Source organism: Marmota monax, unplaced genomic scaffold (assembly GCF_021218885.2).
Source record: "Marmota monax isolate L192 unplaced genomic scaffold, Marmota_monax_Labrador192_F-V1.1 WCK01_AAM20220418_F8-fsc00122, whole genome shotgun sequence".
NCBI lineage: Eukaryota > Metazoa > Chordata > Mammalia > Rodentia > Sciuridae > Marmota > Marmota monax.
Genome location: NW_026695223.1, coordinates 4,857,464 through 4,876,314, shown reverse-complemented (window position 1 = coordinate 4,876,314; position 18,851 = coordinate 4,857,464). Strand labels below are relative to the sequence as shown.

Below are 18,851 nucleotides of genomic sequence, written 5' to 3'. Positions count from 1 at the left end.
ACAAATGTTAATAAATTCAAAGATAACTTTATTACTGTATACTGGCAATAAATAGAAAGGAAAAATCATAATCACTGACAATAGCATAAAAAAAGATGTGCCCAGAAATAAATCTCTAATATGGCTGAAGACTTCTTAAAGCCTATTGAAATAAATTATTATTTTTTTTTAAATTTTTTATTGTTGGCTGTTCAAAACATTACATAGTTCTTGATATATCATATTTCACAATTTGATTCAAGTGGGTTATGAGCTCCCATTTTTACCCCATATACAGATTGCAGAATCACATCAGTTACACATCCATTGATTTACATATTGCCATACTAGTGTCTGTTGTATTCTGCTGCCTTTCCTATCCTCTACTATCCCCCCTCCCCTCCCCTCCCCTCCCCTCCCCTCCCCTCTTCTCCCCTCTTCTCTCTCTGCCCCCTCTACTGACATTCGTTTGTTCCCCTTATATTGTTTTTCCCCTTCCCCTCACTTCCTCTTGTATGTACTTTTGTATAACTCTGAGGGTCTCCTTCCATTTCCATGCATTTTCCCTTCTCTCTCCCTTTCCCTCCCACCTCTCATCCCTGTTTAATGTTAATCTTCTTCTCATGCTCTTCGACCCTACTCTGTTCTTAGTTACTCTCCTTATATCAAAGAAGACATTTGGCATGTGTTTTTTAGGGATTGGCTAGCTTCACTTAGCATAATCTGCTCTAATGCCATCCATTTCCCTGTAAATTCTATGATTTTGTCATTTTTTAATGCAGAGTAATACTCCATTGTGTATAAATGCCACATTTTTTTTATCCATTCATCCATTGAAGGGCATCTAGGTTGGTTCCACAGTCTAGCTATTGTGAATTGTGCTGCTATGAACATCGATGTAGCAGTGTCCCTGTAGCATGCTCTTTTTAGGTCTTTAGGGAATAGACCGAGAAGGGGAATAGCTGGGTCAAATGGTGGCTCCATTCCCAGCTTTCCAAGAAATCTCCATACTGCTTTCCAAATTGGCTGCACCAATTTGTAGTCCCACCAGCAATGTACAAGTGTACCCTTTTCCCCACATCCTCGCCAGCACTTGTTGTTGTTTGACTTCATAATGGCTGCCAATCTAGCTGGAGTGAGATGGTATCTTAGGGTGGTTTTGATTTGCATTTCTCTGACTGCTAGAGATGGTGAGCATTTTTTCATGTACTTGTTGATTGATTGTATGTCCTCCTCTGAGAAGTGTCTGTTCAGGTCCTTGGCCCATTTGTTGATTGGGTTGTTTGTTCTCTTATTGTCTAATTTTTTGAGTTCTTTGTATACTCTGGATATTAGGGCTCTATCTGAAGTGTGAGGAGTAAAGATTTGTTCCCAGGATGCAGGCTCTCTATTTACCTCTCTTATTGTATCTTTTGCTGAGAAAAAACTTTTTAGTTTGAGTAAGTCCCATTTGTTGATTCTAGTTATTAACTTTTGTGCTATGGGTGTCCTATTGAGGAATTTGGAGCCCGACCCCACAGTATGTAGATCGTAGCCAACTTTTTCTTCTATCAGACGGCGTGTCTCTGATTTGATATCAAGCTCTTTGATCCATTTTGAATTAACTTTTGTGCATGGCGAGAGAAAGGGATTCAGTTTCATTTGTTGCATATGGATTTCCAGTTTTCCCAGCACCATTTGTTGAAGATGCTATCCTTCCTCCATTGCATGCTTTTAGCCCCTTTATCAAATATAAGGTAGTTGTAGTTTTGTGGATTGGTTTCTGTGTCCTCTATTCTGTACCATTGGTCCACCCGCCTGTTTTGGTACCAGTACCATGCTGTTTTTGTTACTATTGCTCTGTAGTATAGTATGAAGTCTGGTATCGCTATACCGCCTGATTCACACTTCCTGCTTAGCATTGTTTTTGCTATTCTGGGTCTTTTATTTTTCCATATGAATTTCATGATTGCTTTCTCTATTTCTACAAGAAATGCCATTGGGATTTTGATTGGCATCGCATTAAACCTATAGAGAACTTTTGGTAATATCGCCATTTTGATGATGTTAGTTCTGCCTATCCATGAACAGGGTATATTTTTCCATCTTCTAAGATCTTCTTCTATTTCTCTCTTTAGGGTTCTGTAGTTTTCATTGTATAAGTCTTTCACCTCTTTTGTTAGGTTGATTCCCAAGTATTTTTTGAAGATATTGTGAATGGAGTGGTTGTCCTCATTTCCATTGAAATAAATTATTAAAGACTTAGTGATTGGTGCCACATGCCATGTCATTGATAGATTCTGTAATGTATAGATATTAGTTCTCTTCCCAATGGATTTATATAATCCCAGTCAAATGGGGTTTTTTTTGTTGTTTTGTTTTGTTTGTTTTTGGTAGTTGTAGATGGACAGAATTCCTTTATTTTATTTGTTTATTTTTATCTGGTGCTGAGGACCAAATCCAGTGCCTCATACATACTAGACAGGTGCTGTGCCGCTGAGTTCCAGCTCCAGCCCACAGTCAAATATTTTTTAATATTTAGTTTTTAGTTGTAGTGACACAATACCTTTATTTTATTTATTTATCTAACTATTTATTTATTTATGTGGTGCTGAGGATTGAACCCAGTGCCTCACACTAAGTGTGATAAGTGCTCTTATCACTGAGCCACAACCTCAGCCCTAGTCAGATTTTTAATAGGGTAATGTTGGGCACAGGGTTGGTTTTTTTATTTTGTAGAAAATCTAATTCTAAAATTCTGTGGAAGATAAATAAAGGGCCTGAAACATCCAGTACACTCAAAGAAGAATAAGGTAGGAGAACTTAATCAATTATTAAACATTTCAAAGTATAGTAAACAAGACATTGTCATGAGTATAGTATAGTCTGGTTATAGTTGGACAATGGAATAGAATATGATCTATGTGCATGGATTACTTTGATAATTGATGAATATATGCTGATAATTAGAGAATGCCTTTTTATTTGAATGATCCTGGAAACCTGAGAAAGAATAGACTCTTACTTCATAAGGTTTACAAATTCTGGATAGATTAAATGCAAATAATAAAGCTTTTTGAAGATTATATGAGAAAATTCTGTTTTTATATAGAGAGATAAGAAAGCTAAATTTAAGATGTCATTTATTCTGAAATGCACCACTATTTGTTTCTGTTTCTAAAATAAAATGCTCTATGAATGCTATTGTACAAAGTGTACCTCAATTTTCACATTTTCCATCCTCTAACATCTTAAAAACAACAAAATGTACTGCATTTCCTAAATTTTCTTACATCTGGGTGCGGGCACAACTTAGGGTGTTTTCTAAGTCAGATGCATTCTTACAATTGGGAAGTTACAGAAGGCAGCTTTCTTTTTACTGCTGTTTTGACTGGTTGGTATGGTTGTAAGATCTGTTAGATGCAATAGAGGTAGCTAGACTAATCATTCCAGTGTTCACTACCAGCTTCATGGGAATAAAAAGCCAATAGTATTAGCAGCGGCCTCAGCTTTTGAACCTCTGGCTCTCAGAGTATCCTTTATCTCAGTTCAGTGACTGACTTCTGATTCTCAGTTGTTCCATTATTTTGAACAACTTATAAGTATCTTAGTTCTTATATTAAATGTTTTTCTAGTTGAAATATCTAAACTGATATTTTTATTTCCTTTTCTATACTGAAATCTGAATAATAAAATTTTATTGGCTTAGGGAATCATTTAATTTTTTTTTTCTTGTGCTGGGGCTGAACCTAGGAGCATTTTACTACTGAGCCTATCATATCCCCAGCCAGATTTTATTTTTTATTTTGAGACAAGCTGTCACTAAATGGCTGAGGGTCTTGCTAAGTTGCTGAGGCTGGCCCTGAACTTTTGATCCTCCTGCTTCAGCCTGCCAAGTCTCTGGGATTATAGTTGTGTGCACCACAGTTGGCTTTTAATGGGTTGTTGTTTACTTGTTTGTTTTTGTGGTGCTAGGGATAAAGCCTAGGGCCTTGTTCATGCTTTGCAAGTGTTCTACCACTGAGCTTTATCCCTAGCCATAATTTTTTCTTGATTTTAAAAATTGTGGTAAAATGTTTATAACATGATTTTTATCATTTTAACCATTCATATGTGTATAATTCAGTGGCCTTGAATATATTTCAAATGATGTATAATCATCACCAATATTTATACCCCAAATTTTTTCATTTTCTCCAACAAAAACTCTGTATTTTATAATCATTAGGGAGATGCAATTCAAGACCATGGTGAGCTGGCACTTCACACAAGGATGACTATGATAAAAATAGAAAAAGGAAAATAAGTGTTAGCGAAGATCTGGAAAAATTGGAACCCCCATGCTACTGCTGTGAAAAACAGTTTGGTCGTTTCTCAAACCCTAAACATAGAATTGTCCTACAATCCAACAATTTTGTATTAGTTGCCCCCAAAGAATTGGAAACAGAGACTTGAGCTGATAGTTATAAACTAATATTCATTGAAACATTATTTACAGTAGCCAAAAGTAGAAAACAACCCTTGTCCATCAATAGATAACAAAATGTAGTATATATGTTTAATGGAATATTATTCAGCCATAAAAAGGAATGAAGTTCTGATATGTGTTGTGACGTGGATAAACTTTGAAAACATAGTAAGGGAAATAAGTCAGACATAAAAGAATGATTTCCATGTAATCAGTTATCCAGAATAGGCAAATTCTAGATACAAAAAGTGGAATGTTTGGGGTGTAGTTCTGTGGTAAAAGTTTACTTATCTAGCATGTGTGAGGCCCTGGTTCAATCCCTAGCATAGTTAAACACACACACACACACACACACACACACACAGAAAGTTGAATAGAAGTTGCCAGAAGCTAGGAGAGAGGGAGGAATGGGAGTTACTGCTTAATATGAGGATGATCAGAATTTAATATCAAATAGAACAGTCTCAACTCTCAAATAGAACAAAATTTCTTCTCTAGGACTCATAAATGCTTAAGCATTCAGTTGAGTGTCCTTAATAGTAAGGCAACTCATTCCTTTGTTAAATATTTTTACTGTTAATAAGGATATCTCCTAATATGGAGCTCTGATACAGCTTCCTTTAATTTCTATCATCATCCCAGTTCAGTTTTCTGGAACATTATAGAACAGTCTATCTCTTCTTTCTGTCATGTATTTCCACTCCTCATTTTTTAACACACACACACTCTTCAGGACATTGCTTTGACCATGTCAAGGTCACCCCCCCACATCCAAAAACCTTCCCCGATTGCTACTGCTTTGAGCTTTTGCTTTTGCCTCCTCATACTTACTGTTTACTCTCAGTGCTTATTCATATTCTAACTGTTTGACAATCTTCCACTTCTTATTGCTCCATAGAATCTGTTCTTTGAACAGTTGAACTGCTTTCTGAGCTATATTGTCAGTCCTGTGTTTCCAGTTGTCTCTTGGGCATTTTTATGTGAATGTCTCACTGACACCACAAAGTCAGCAAACCCTATACTTAATGAGTTATCTTTCCTTTTAAATTACATCTTCCCTTTTCCTTATAATCCTCTCCACCTATTTTAATTTGTACTTGAAACCCCAGAGCATCTCTGTTTTGTCCTCTTGTTTTTGCTGTGTGGCAAGCTCCCAAATCCTTTTGATTTCCCCTCTGCAATAATGCATCTATTTTTTTCTTCCTCTCCTCTCTCATTACTTTTATTTAGGTCCTGATTGTGTCTCTCCAAGATCTTTTTTTTTTTTTTTTTACCAGGGATTGAACTCAGGGGCACTCGACCACTGAGCCACATACCCAGCCCTATTATTTAGAGACAGGGTCTCTTCGAGTACCTTGCTTTTGCTGAGGCTAGCTTTGAATTCTTCGTGATCCTTCTGCCTCAGCCCCCTTAGACGCTGGGATTATAAGCATGCACCTCTACATCTTCCTGGTAGTTCTTTTCTTTATAAGATAGTTTATACTATGCAGTCATTGGTTACATATGTTTATTCCCCTATAGTGTAGAAGTCAAATATTGAGATTCTTTGTGCTAGGCTGCATGCTGGGTACTGAGTTATAGAAATGAATGGTAGTCTCTGTCCTCAAGGAGCTTACATTCTAATGGTAGAAACAAACAAATCAAGAATTAAGGACAGTGTAGTTTAGTGAAAATGTGCCCCAGATACAGAAGGATCAGGGAAGAGGGCACATGATTCAAAATTAGTAGAGGGAATGGAGGACAGAAATATTTCCTAGGAAAGGAGATGCTTAAATTAAACAATTTTTTAATTTACTAGGAATTGATTTTGTAATATATTTTGTTTTAGTTGTAGGTGCACACAATACCTTTATTTTATTTTTATGTGGTGCTGAGGATCGAACTCAGCACCCTGCACGTGCTAGGCGAGCACTCTACTGTGAGCCACAACCCAGCCCAGGAATTGATTTTTATTCATAGTAACAGGGGTGTTACTATGAATACCTTGCTATGGAGGCTGTTTGACAGTCTTCCGCAGCCCTACTCAGGAGGCTGAGGCAGGAGGATCACAAGTTTGAGGACAGCTCAGGCAACTTAGTGAGAGCGTCTCAAAATGAAATAAACAAAAAACAAAAAGGGCTGGGGATGTAGCTCAATGGTAGAGCACCCCCCAGTGCTGCAAAAAAGAAAAAATAAATCCTTTCCCTGCCTTGAGCTTATAAAATTATGCCTTTTTATTTGTGTAAAAGCTTTTTGGATTTACCTTTTTATATTTAATATACTGAGAATTTACTTATTTATTTATTTTTTTAATATTCCCACCCCTTTTTATTTTATTTTATTTTTTTTAACTATCTCCAGCCCTTTTAATTTTTTATTTTGAGACAGGTTCTTGCTAGGTTGCTTAGGGCCTTGCTAAATTGTGGAGGGAGATCTCAAACTTAAGATCCTCTCAAGTCACTGGGATTACAGGCATGGGCCACTGTGCCCAGCAAATTTTAAATATTTAAGGTGTGCAAGACTTTTGTAAAGAAGAATAGTTAAATCTTATCAAGAGACATACAGATCACCTAAATAAATGGAGTTGCATACTACATATTAGGATAGATTGAAAGACCCGAGTGGTAAAAATATTTTTCTTAAAATGATAGTAGATATATTGAAATCTAAATACACATCCCTATAGGCTTTTCTGTGGAACTTAACAACCTAGTAGAACAGTTTCTGTGGAAGTGGAAAGGAACAAGAATAGTAAGAATATTCTTAAAATAAGGTGGATTTTAATTCATCTTCTCAGTCAACAAATTTTGACTGCTGTAGCTAAGCACTGCTGGGACCTGGTTATTACCTGGGTGAATATAGACATGTCTCCCATCTAAGGTTCACAATCAGATCTACTTGTAGTGACACCTACAATGTTTAATAGACCACTCCCTAAAATATCAGATGGGTGCTAGGACTACCAACAAACTTACTACTCCAGTTTTATTATTTGAATTTTATGTTTTCCTGGATATATATATGTTGGGGTTTTTTTTTCTTTACATTTTCTGTAATTGGTTTTTCCTAATTTCTCTTTATAGGAGGAAGCCTAGTACTAGATGTTTTGCTTTAAATAAATCTTTAAAATAGTATTAGTTGGATCACAGCTTTGTGAGAAGGGAGAGGGGTCAGAGAAGAATGTATGACTGAGTGATATCTGAAGAGGTGCCCCACCTTATAGGAAGAGAAGGAGGAGGATGATCTTGAGGCTTTCACAGGCATGGACTTTGAGTTGCAGTCTGAAGAGTATCTGAGCCACCAATAAAAAGATGAGGGCTGGGGTTGTGGCTCGGTGGGAGAGTGCTGTCCTAGCATGTGTGAGGACCTGGGTTTGATCCTCAGCACCACATAAAGATAAATGAATAAAGGTATTGTGTCCATCTACAACTAAAAACTATTTTTAAAAGGGGAGGGCAGATAAATAACAAATTAAAGGTAATACAAAATAGGTGCTATGTTGCTGATGAATTTTTTATATGCTTTGGCGGGGAAGTAGGTGGGTGGACATATGATATATGACACTTGCAGAAACAATTATTTATTATGTTGAATAAATGAAGTCAGGACACCCCTAACACATACCTGTTACTATGAATAAAAATCAATTCCTGGGCTGGGGTTGTGGCTCAGGAGAAGAGCACTCGCCTAGCACATGCGGGGTGCTGAGTTCGATCCTCAACACCACATAAAAATAAAATAAAGGTATTGTGTCCAATTATAACTAAAACAAAATATTTTTTAAAAATTTCCAGTAGATTAAATATAAAAAGGTAAATCCAAAAAGCTTTTACCAAATAAAAAGAGATAATTTTATAAGCTCAAGGCAGGGAAAGGATTTATTTTTTCTTTTTTGCAGCACTGGGGGTGCTCTACCATTGAGGAGCTACATCCCAAGCCCTTTTTGTTTTTTGTTTATTTCATTTTGAGACGCTCTCACTAAGTTGCCTAAGCTGTCCTCAAACTTGTGATCCTCCTGCCTCAGGTTCCTGAGTAGCTGGGACTGCAGTATGTGTTCCCACCTGGCTCTTTTTGGTGCTGGCAGTTGAACCCAGATCCTTAAGATTCCAACAACCGAACTACTCCCCCAGCCCAGGAACAGATTTTTTTAAATAAGACTCAACATTTAACCACAAAAATTTGATAAATTTGACTATTAAAAATAGACACTTCTTAAGCCATTCCCCAAAAACCAAATGCCAAATGTTTTCTCTGATATAAGGATGCTGATTCATAATGGGGATGGAAGGGAGCATGGGAGGAATACATAAACTTTAGATAGGGCAAAGGGGAGGGGAGGGGAAAGGAGGGGACATGGGGGTAGGAAAGATAGTGGAACGAGATGGACATAATTACCCTAAGTACATGTATGAAGACACAGATGATGTGACTCTACTTTGTGTACAACCAGAGATATAAAAAAATTGTGCTCTTCATGTGTAATATGAAATAAATTGCATTCTGCTGTCAATATATAATAAATTAGAATAAATAAAATAAAAAATAGAAACTTTTGCTCATTGCGACCTTATTAAGAATCTTTAAAGACAAAGTACAAAATTAGTAAAGGTACTTGCAACACACATATTATCTATTGGTATATAATAAATTACCCCAAAATTTAGCAGCTGAAAATAACATTTATCTCAGTTTTTGTGGGTTAGGAATCATTGCAACTTAGTTTGCTGCTTCTGATTCAGGGGTCTCATGAGGCTATAATAAGTCAAGGGCTACAGTCATCTCAAGGCTTTATTGAGGGAGGATCTGCTTCTGGGCTTCCTCATGTGGTTTAGCTGGCTTCAGAACATCTATTGCCAAATTTTCTCACATTGGCCTCTTCACAACATGGCTTTCCAGAAGAGAGTGAAAGAGATGGCCCAAGATGGAAACCACAGCCTTTTTGTAACCTAATTTTAGAAGTGATATCCCATCACTTCTGCCATGTTGAATTAGAAGTAAATTAATAAATCAAATCTATATATTCAAGGGGAAGAGGTAGTACGATGTATGAATACCAAGAGGTAAGGTTCCTACCACAACATGGAATGGTCTTTAACTTCATTAACAATTAGGGGAATAAAAACTAAAACCACAGCAAGATAGTTTTCTATAAATCATACTGATAGAAATGAAAACACTTGACAGTATCAAGCGTTGGTGATGATATGGAGTGGCAGGAACTTTCTTCCACTGCTGGTGGCAGTGCTGATGGAAGTGTAAATGGGAAGAGCTATTTTGGAAAATAACAGAATGTGCTACAACAAGCAATACTACTCACAGACATTCACCCCTCTCCTGTGGTTCTCAAACTTGAGGTGCATCAGAACTACCTGGAGGGATTGTTAAAATTTCTGAACTGGATCTATTCCCCCCATCGTTTCTGATTAGATAGGATGGAGTAGGGGCTGATAATTTGCCTTTCTAAGTTACAAGGTGATGCTGATGCTGCTGGTCCAGGAATCATACTTTGAGAGTCAGCCATAGCCCTAAAGAAATGTGTGAAAGGGAAACTAGGAAGCATATCTATAGGTATGTTTATAATATCATTATTTAAATTAGCACAAAAATATTAAAAAATTCAAGTGTCCCTCAGTAGTGGAATAAATAAATCATTTTGTATTTAATTATAAAATAAAAACCTGGCTCAGATAGAGGAGAAAATCAAACTATAAACATCCCCTGCATTAATACACATGAATCACATAAATATAATATTAGTCAAACATAAGAAGCAATGTGCAACATAATTCTATTCATAAAAAGTTCAAAAGCAGATGATACTGTAGTATTCAGGAATGCAAATATAGGTACTAGAATTATAAGGAAATCAAGGGAATCATTACCAAGGTAGTGATGAATGATAATAATTACCTTAGGAATGACAAAAAGTGGATGTGATTGAGGAATGGCACAGAGAGCGACTTAAGATTGGCACTGCTATATTCTTAACTTGGACTGAGTTACTAAAGGTTTACAATTATTATTATTTTTTTCCTGGTGGAGGTGGGTATCAGGGATTAAACTCAGAGACACTCAGTCACTGAGCCATATCCCCAGTCCTTTTTTGAACTTTTTAAAATTTAGAGACAGGGTCTCACTGAGTTGCTTAGGGCCTTGCTAAATTGCTGAGGATGGCTTTGAACTGGTGATCCTCTTGTCTCACCCTCTTGAGCTGCTGGAATTACACACATGCGCCACCATACCCAGCTTCAGTTATTCTTTAAACTATATGTTTTGTAAATCATTTACATAATTTTATAATAAAAAGGAGAAAAATTATATCATTTTGATTTCCATCTCTGATTATTAATGATGTTGAATTTATTTTATATGTTTCTTAGCCTTTGAATTTTTTCCTTCCTAATTATTTATGGATATCTTAAGTTTGTTTTTACATTTTATTTTTAGGTGTCCTCTATTATGAACATTGTTTGTTATCCATTATGTGTTGAAATATTTTCTTCTAGTCCTTAGTTATAAGCAAGTTTGTTATTGTTTATGTGGCCAAATTTATTCATCTTTTCATTTACCACTTTTGTTTCTTATTTGGAAATTTTTCTCTCTGGGATAACAAAGGATATTCTGTATGTTGTCTTCTAATAAATTTAAAATTTGAAAAATTTATCTTCATTATTTACATAGTTTGGTTATGAAGATATTTGGGTAGTCAAAATTATCCCAACACTGTATATATGTATGTGCATGATTTTTTTCTCACTGATTCATGAACCAATCTCTGATATATTCCAGATTCCTGTTTGTCTGTAATAGCATCAGGTCCACACTACTACTTTATATATGATATCTTGGTTTGTGGTAATGCCGGTCTTTTTCTTTCATTTTGCACAAACCTGTGCTTATTTACTCTTGTGACCATTAGAATCAGATTGTCAAGTTCCATAAAATGTCCTTTTGGAATTTTGATTGTGATTGTTTTGAATTTGTATATTAACATAGGGACATATATATGAGATGTTTACAATTATAATGCAGAGGTCTTCAACTTATGAACTTGGTCTTTATCTTCATTTATTTAGGTCTTTTAAAGTTTTCCTTAAATAAAGATTTGTAGTTTTCTAAGTAATGCTCTCATACTTGGGGGAGTGGGAGTTGATTTTATTCCTGGGAATCTTTGTGCTATTATGAATGAGATCTGTTTTTTTAAATGATCTTTTCTTGGGCTGGGGATATAGCTCAGTTGGTAGAATGCTTGCCTTGCATGCACTAGGCCCTGAGTTTCCCCATCTCCCCGCCCCGCCCCGCAAAAGGTCAATATGTTAAATGATCTTATCATTTGGTGGCGGTATAGGAAAATTGTTGGTTACTTTGTGCATGGATTTTGTGTTTGGTTCTTAAAGAATGCTTATTATCTCGAGTTCACATTAGATGGATCTAGATTTTTAAGTTACTTATATCAGCAAATAGTTGTTTTATTTGTTGTTTTTCCATTCTTATATGTCTTGTTCTTGTTCTAATGGATTGGATTAGGGCCTTTCACAGATTGGATAGTTGCAATAATATCTTTTAATACTTCTATCTTTAATGGAAATGCCATCTTATGCTTAATGATGTATTATAATCTTATAGATATTCTGAAGTTTAAAAATGTTTCTTCCATTTCTAGTGTGCTGAGAGGTGTTCTTAAATCATAAAAGGGTATTGAGTAAGTAATTATAGACATCCTATTTATATTATAGACATCCTATCCACTCTTGAATTACTTGATGCATTTTATTACAATATATTCCTTTAATTCATTGTTGAATTTGATTCACTGATGCAGCTTTTGTTTTTTTTTTTTTTAAATTTTTTTAGATGTTGGTGGACCTTTATTTTATTCATTTATTTATGAGAATTGAACCCAGTGCCTCACACATGCTAGGCAAGCGCTCTACCACAGAGCCAGAACCCCAGCTCAGCTTTTTATTCTTGATGTTTATATTTGTATTCATAAATGAGATTAGTCTATAGCTCTCTTATGCAATTACACCCTAGTTTTGGCATCAGCGTTTTATTAGGTATTCGTATTATTAGAAAGAGCCGATCTGCTTTCCATTTTTTTTCCTTTATCTTGGACATTTTTTATGCCAGTCCAGAGAATATGTTTCTTGAAAGTTGTTTGAATGGACTTTAAGTAACTTTTAGTTTAAACCTTTTTTTTTTTTTTTTGTACAGGGGCACTCGACCAGTGAGCCACATCCTCAGGCCTGTTTTGTATTTTTGCTTAGCGCTTCGCCCTTGCTGAGGCTGGCTTTGAACTCATGATTCTCCTTTGCCAGCCTCCTGAGCTACAGGGATTACAGGCATGAGCTACTGTGCCTGCGCCCGGCTACTTTAAACCGTTTTGAGTGAACTTTAGATATGGATGTTGTGTACCACATTTGTTTGGGGTTTGGTTTTTGAGCCCACTGCCTTTTTTTTTTTTTTTTTTTTTAATAGTTTATCCCATTTATATTTTGTTGGTAGGGCAGTTTTCACATATTTTTTTCGTTCAGGCCTTTGTTTTTTCTCCTATGGATTTATATACGTGCATGTGTGTATGTGCACTTGTTTCCCATCTAGTAATTTTTGGTGGTTTATAAGTCTTAGTAATTCTGCTAACTATCTTTATAGATGTAATATCTTTAAACCTCTATTTCTTGATTTACCAAGATGTTGAGAGCCACAGCTGAAGGGGCCCCAGCAAGAGCCACAGCCAAAGGGGCCCCAGCAAACTTCCAGCTGCCAGCAAACTTCCAGCTGCCAGCAAACTTCCAGCTGCCGGCTGATGATTGGCTCACAGCGGCCCCAGCAACATCTAGCTGATTGGCTCCTCTGCGGTAATGCTCATTGGGCTGTTTCCCTGCCCTTTCAGACCACGGAGCTGCTCATTGGGGGACTTTTTTGGCTCCGCCCACGTGACCCAGCCAATCGGCCTCAAGAGCAGGAGGATTGTGGGAGGTGGGGAGAAGCTTGGGTGGGAGAGAGAGGCTTGTGGGAAGCCGGTGGTGGCAGTTGGGGCTCTGAGGGTTTTTCCTGAGAGGCTGTTTTGTTTGGAGTGTGTGGTTCTAAAAATAAAGTTAGTTTCTTTTGACAAGTGGCTCCTGAATTGTGCCCAGCTAGACTGCGGCATTAAGATAATCAGGATTCTCTTAATCCTTTGTTATTAAACATAGGAAAATTAAAGCACTTGTACTTTCCCTACCTCCGTCTACCCTTTTACCTCTTCATATAGGAGATAAACCTTGTTTTTGTTTTTTTTTAAGAGAGAGAGAGAGAGAAAGAAAGAATTTTAATATTTTTTTTTTTTTTTGATTTTCGGCGGACACAACATCTTTGTTTGTATGTGGTGCTGAGGATCGAACCTGGGCCGCACGCATGCCAGGCAAGCGAGCTACTGCTTGAGCCACATCCCCAGCCCAAGAGATAAACCTTGTTAATGATTTATTATTGTCATTTGTTTTGTACTTTATACCTAAGTCTCAAAGTGATGTGTTTAAATGGAATTAATGTTTACCTTTAATTCTTTAAAATCCTGGATTCTTAATTTCTGATTTTTACTATTTATTCATCTTTTCATCAGCTGAATTATACTGTCAAGTAAGTTTAGATCAGCTGGGCGCGGAGGTGCCCAGTGACTCAGGAGGCTGAGACAGAAGGATTGAAAGTTGGAGGCCAGCCTCAGCAGTTTAGCAAGGGACTAAGCAACTTGGCAAGATCTTGTCTCAAAATAAAAAGGACTTGGTAAACGTCACTGTGTTCAATTCCCTGTACCAAAAAAAAAAAAAATTTAGATTGATTTTTATGGTCTTAGTACTTACGTAAAAGTGGGCAACTATAAAATTGTCAGATAGTGTATTTTTTCTGCTGAATTCTGTAGATACTTTTTCATAAACTTTTTTTTCTTCTAGATTAAGTATTACTGAATAGAGAAGACGTAAGATGAGCCTGAACGCTGTTTTCTATTCTTAGTTACCAAATGTACTAACTTCTCCAGCGTCAAACTTTCTGGTACTGGTACATTCATTATTTTTTGTTCATCATATACATCATTTAATTATATGTTAGATGTTCTTTATCTTCAGTAATTAGCATTATTTCACATTTTAACTCTTTATTCTTTTCATTAACTTAAATGTGGCTTTTTTTTCCTCCCTCACACTTACCTTCTATGTTCCTAACAAGTGTTTATTCCATTTCTTGTTATTTTCAGTATGACTTTCCTATCTTCATTTATTTCTCTAACCTGCTAATTTACTTTTTAAAAATATATATATTTTTTAGTTGTAGATGGACACAACACCTTTATTTTATTTTTATGTGGTGCTGAGGATCAAACCCAGTGCCTCACACATGCCAGACAAGTGTGCTACCACTGAGCCACAACCCCAGCCCCTCCTAATTTATTTTTTTCTTTTTCATCTGTTCCTCAATCTTTCTTTTTAAACTTTTTTTCTTTAAAAAAAAGTGGATTTAATAGTGGTAGTTGGGGCTGTATCAGACAGTTTGTTTCCCTGACACAGACATCTGCTATACATTTTATCTGCCTTTTGCCTATTATGTTCCCATCCTCCTCCTCCACCACTTTTGTTGGGGCAGGGATGTTAAAATTTCTAAACATAGGCCCCATGCTGGATCCTTCATTGTTCATCTGTCTCCTTTAAGTAGACTACTTCTATTTGAGCCTCTCTGCTCAAGAATGCTGTGGGGAACACCAGGGAGAGTGAACCCAGACAGGTCAAGCTTTTTACAGACATCTTGTCTCAGAAAGCTTCCTCAACAAATCTATTATGTTCTCATCACTCCTTTTAAAAAATCTTTCTTCCCCTTACTGCCATTTTGGGCCAAGCCAGTCAGTCAGGATGAAGAATCCACTCAGGCAGGAGATAGGTGCGGATTATAGTAAAGCTTGATAATAGATTGCTGTTTAACAAATTGACATTCATTTTTATTCTGCTCAGCTGACATTGACTTTTTAATCATTTATATGTAATCATCAACAGTCATTCTTACTAAGGAATTGATTCCCATTAGAAGAACAATATTAAAGAAACTTACTTTTGTTTAAATTAGAATTTTCTAAACCTTGTTGACTTGGAGCATTGCTTGTGCGTATGTGATAACATACTATGAAACATTTAGGGAAATGCTATTTAATACCAAACTCTTGTGCTTCTTCTCAAGCATGTTTTTTTCTGCCTCTGGCCTGGAATGCTCTCTAACTTCATCTTCCCATCACCAGGGCCCCTTACCCCCAGTGATTTATGGGAGACAATTGGAAATTGTATATATATGTATATGTATGTATGTGTGTGTGTGTGTGTGTGTGTGTGTGTGTGTATATATATATATATATATATATATATAGTAGGTGGACACAATACCTTTATTTTGTTTTTTAAATATTTATTTATTTGTTTTTAGTTGGACACAATACTTTTATTTATTTATTTTTATGTGGTGCTGAGGATCAAACCCAGTACCTCATGCATGCCAGGCAAGAGCTCTCTTACTGAACAGCCCCAGCCCCTGGAAATGTTCTGATGATCATAATGACTAGAGAATGCTTGTCACTCAATGCCATAGGCCGGGAAATGCAGTTGCCCCACCCAAAGTACCACTCATATACCCCTTGGAGGAACACTGAACTCATCAACTTTTACTCAGTCTTTTATAACTCAGTTCTGGTTATCTTTTCCAGAAGCTTTCTCTAACTTCTTTTGTCTCCTCCCCACACTACCTCCATCCCTACTCCTCTTTCATCCTGCTTGAACTCTTGTGACATTTTATATACACTAGATTACTGAAGTAAGTTTTTTACAATATAGTTGTCTAGAAATGTGTAATTCAGCCTCGCTATGGGAGCTCAAGTTTTTCATGGTACAGATTTTTTGTGACATTGGTTCATGACAAATATCTTTCTAAAAAAATGCATGTTACTTGACATTAATGAATGAGTTGTACTTTTAATATAAATTAGAAGTGTGGTATTACTCTTAAAAAACTATGCTTTCTTATACTGCACTGATAATATTGTATAATAATAATCTCACTAAAAGTATGCTTTTTTTTCAGATATGGATGATAGAATTTAGAGTAGTGTTTTTGATTTTAACCTTGTCTACACATTGGAAAAACTGGAAGAACTTTTTAAAAAAAATTTTTTTAATGTATATCCTTTGTGTATTTTAGCACATTTTACCTTTAAAACAAATTTTGTACAATATGTCAGTGTATCTCTAAGTAGTTGAACAGTGTTTTAAAAAAACAAAAAAAAACTAAGTATATACCGAAGCCGCAAGACTTAGTTTCATGCCATTATCATCTGACTACTGAGGAAAAAAGACCTGAATTACAATAACCCATCTCAGCAAAATTTTCCAATTAAAATTAGAAGGGCTTCAATTTACAAATCTTTTGAAAGATCATCCTGAACATCAGAACATCCTGTTAATATAATTAACAACAAACCACAATTTTGCTATATGGAAGAACTTTCTACTGGTCTTTCAATTCCTTCAGCCTTCTAATTGCAGAGTTGACTGTGATGGCAGAAGTGGTGTTGTAGGTCCAGGACCACCAGCCACAGTTTTCATGCATGAACCACAGTGCCAGATCCCCACAGCCCGACTCTTCATCTTGGTTTTGCCTCAAGGAACATGTATACTTGGCGTGCTGGCTGATTTTAATTTTCTTCACCATTTTCCGGAGGGAGGCACCGACGATTTCGACTTTCTTAGTGCGTTTAGCCATGTCACCGCCACTTAGGCCCGAGACTAAAGAGGAAAAGATGTTTTGCACAGGCACAATTTAGGCGGGGGAAGAACTTTAAAAAGTGCAGGTACCTATGTCCTATTCTCAGAGATTCTGGTGTTTGAGAGTAAGTCCCTCAAGTGATTTTTAATCTGTAGTAGGTATTGAAAACTATCATTTTATGAGCCACTGATGTACAACATTTTGGAAATTCAGAAAACAGAAGACTGAGAAGCTACTAAATTACTGAAACAATAAAAAGAGTAGGGGATTCTAACTTAAAAAAAATACTAAACAGAGCTTGTGAGTTCTTCTGAGGGCAAGGAACTTGTCAGTTTTGTTCAGCTCAGCTCTCAGATCAAGTCTGAGCACAAGTAGAGATTTGGTAAATATTGACTGAATAAAAGCATATCATTGGTTTAGTTAAAAGATAGTTGCTGAAGAACTATAGAAATCAGTCATACACAAAAATATTTTGCAATGATACAGTGCCACTTTAATTTTATAATTAGTCAAATTAAGAACTGAGTATTTAATTCACTTGTTATTTCAGTTCATCTCATTATTTACTTTGTGCCAGGCACTGAAGCCCATGTGATTCTCAGATCAACTTAATGAAGTTTGTATCATTCAAAGAATGATAGGGATACTGACACTTGAGGGCTGAGTAACTTGCCCAAAGTTGCGTAGCTAAGTGGCAAAGCAGCAATTCTGATTTTAAAGCCTATGTTCTTAACTAATATATTGGATCATAAGTCTTCACAACAACTCCAAGAGTTAGATATGATAATCCCATTTTGTTAGATGAAGTTTGTTTAGAAAGGTTATGCAACTTGCCTAGGGGCACACTGCTTAAGTGGAAGATCTAGTATTTGGATCCAGACATTCTGACTCCAGAGGTCATGCTTGTAACCACTGTGCTGTTGGAGCCTCCTCACTTAGTAATGTTTAATGTACAGCCACCCCTTTTTGTGAGGTTTTTAACCACAGTTGTTCACAGTTTTTCTGTTGGTTTTATAACTTCGGGCGTCTTCACTGGTTTTCTACAGATGGTTTTCAATGTGGATTTTTATCTTGGTTCAGATAAGTACCTTGGGCATGCTATTCCTGGAGAATTAAAACATTACTAGGTTCTTTTCATTCTTATTTTCTATTTTCTTTTAGTGATTCTAAATTAGATTTTTCCTCTGCCCTAGGGATTGAACCCAGTAGCATACTACCACTGAGCTACATCTCCAGACCTTTTGATATTTTTTATTTCAAAGATAGGTTCTTGCTAAGTTGCTAAAGATGGCATTAAACTTGTGATTCTCCTGCCTCAATATCCCAAGTAGCTGGGAGTACAGGCAAGCTACTGTAACTTATCTTTGAATTAGAATTTTAATAAACTTGTTTGTATTAATGCAGTCTTTTTGTAAACTTCAGTTGTTTGAATCAGTAGTCTTCACACTTAAATTTTGTGCCCTATTAGCAAAAAGAATTTGAACACATTATTTCCACTCTATATTTGTTTTGTGTCTAACACTATATAAAATCATGATCATATATTATAAAATTTGAACATTTATTAGCATTTTTTTAAAGCTAAACTAAAGAAAACAAGTTTGAAATTGTTATTGACTTTGTCCATCTTTGGGTTTATATGCTAAGTCATAACATAATCCTTAGGGCAAGT

General features: G+C 36.1%; 1 protein-coding gene and 1 pseudogene across 6 annotated transcripts in view; one reads left to right on the top strand and one right to left on the bottom strand.

The window, feature by feature from the left end:
- Braf (B-Raf proto-oncogene, serine/threonine kinase) overlaps positions 1–18,851 on the top strand; it is a 179,850-nt gene that overhangs the window by 16,532 nt on the left and 144,467 nt on the right. The window lies entirely within an intron of this gene.
- On the bottom strand, positions 16,922–17,176 carry LOC124086054 (large ribosomal subunit protein eL43-like; annotated as a pseudogene).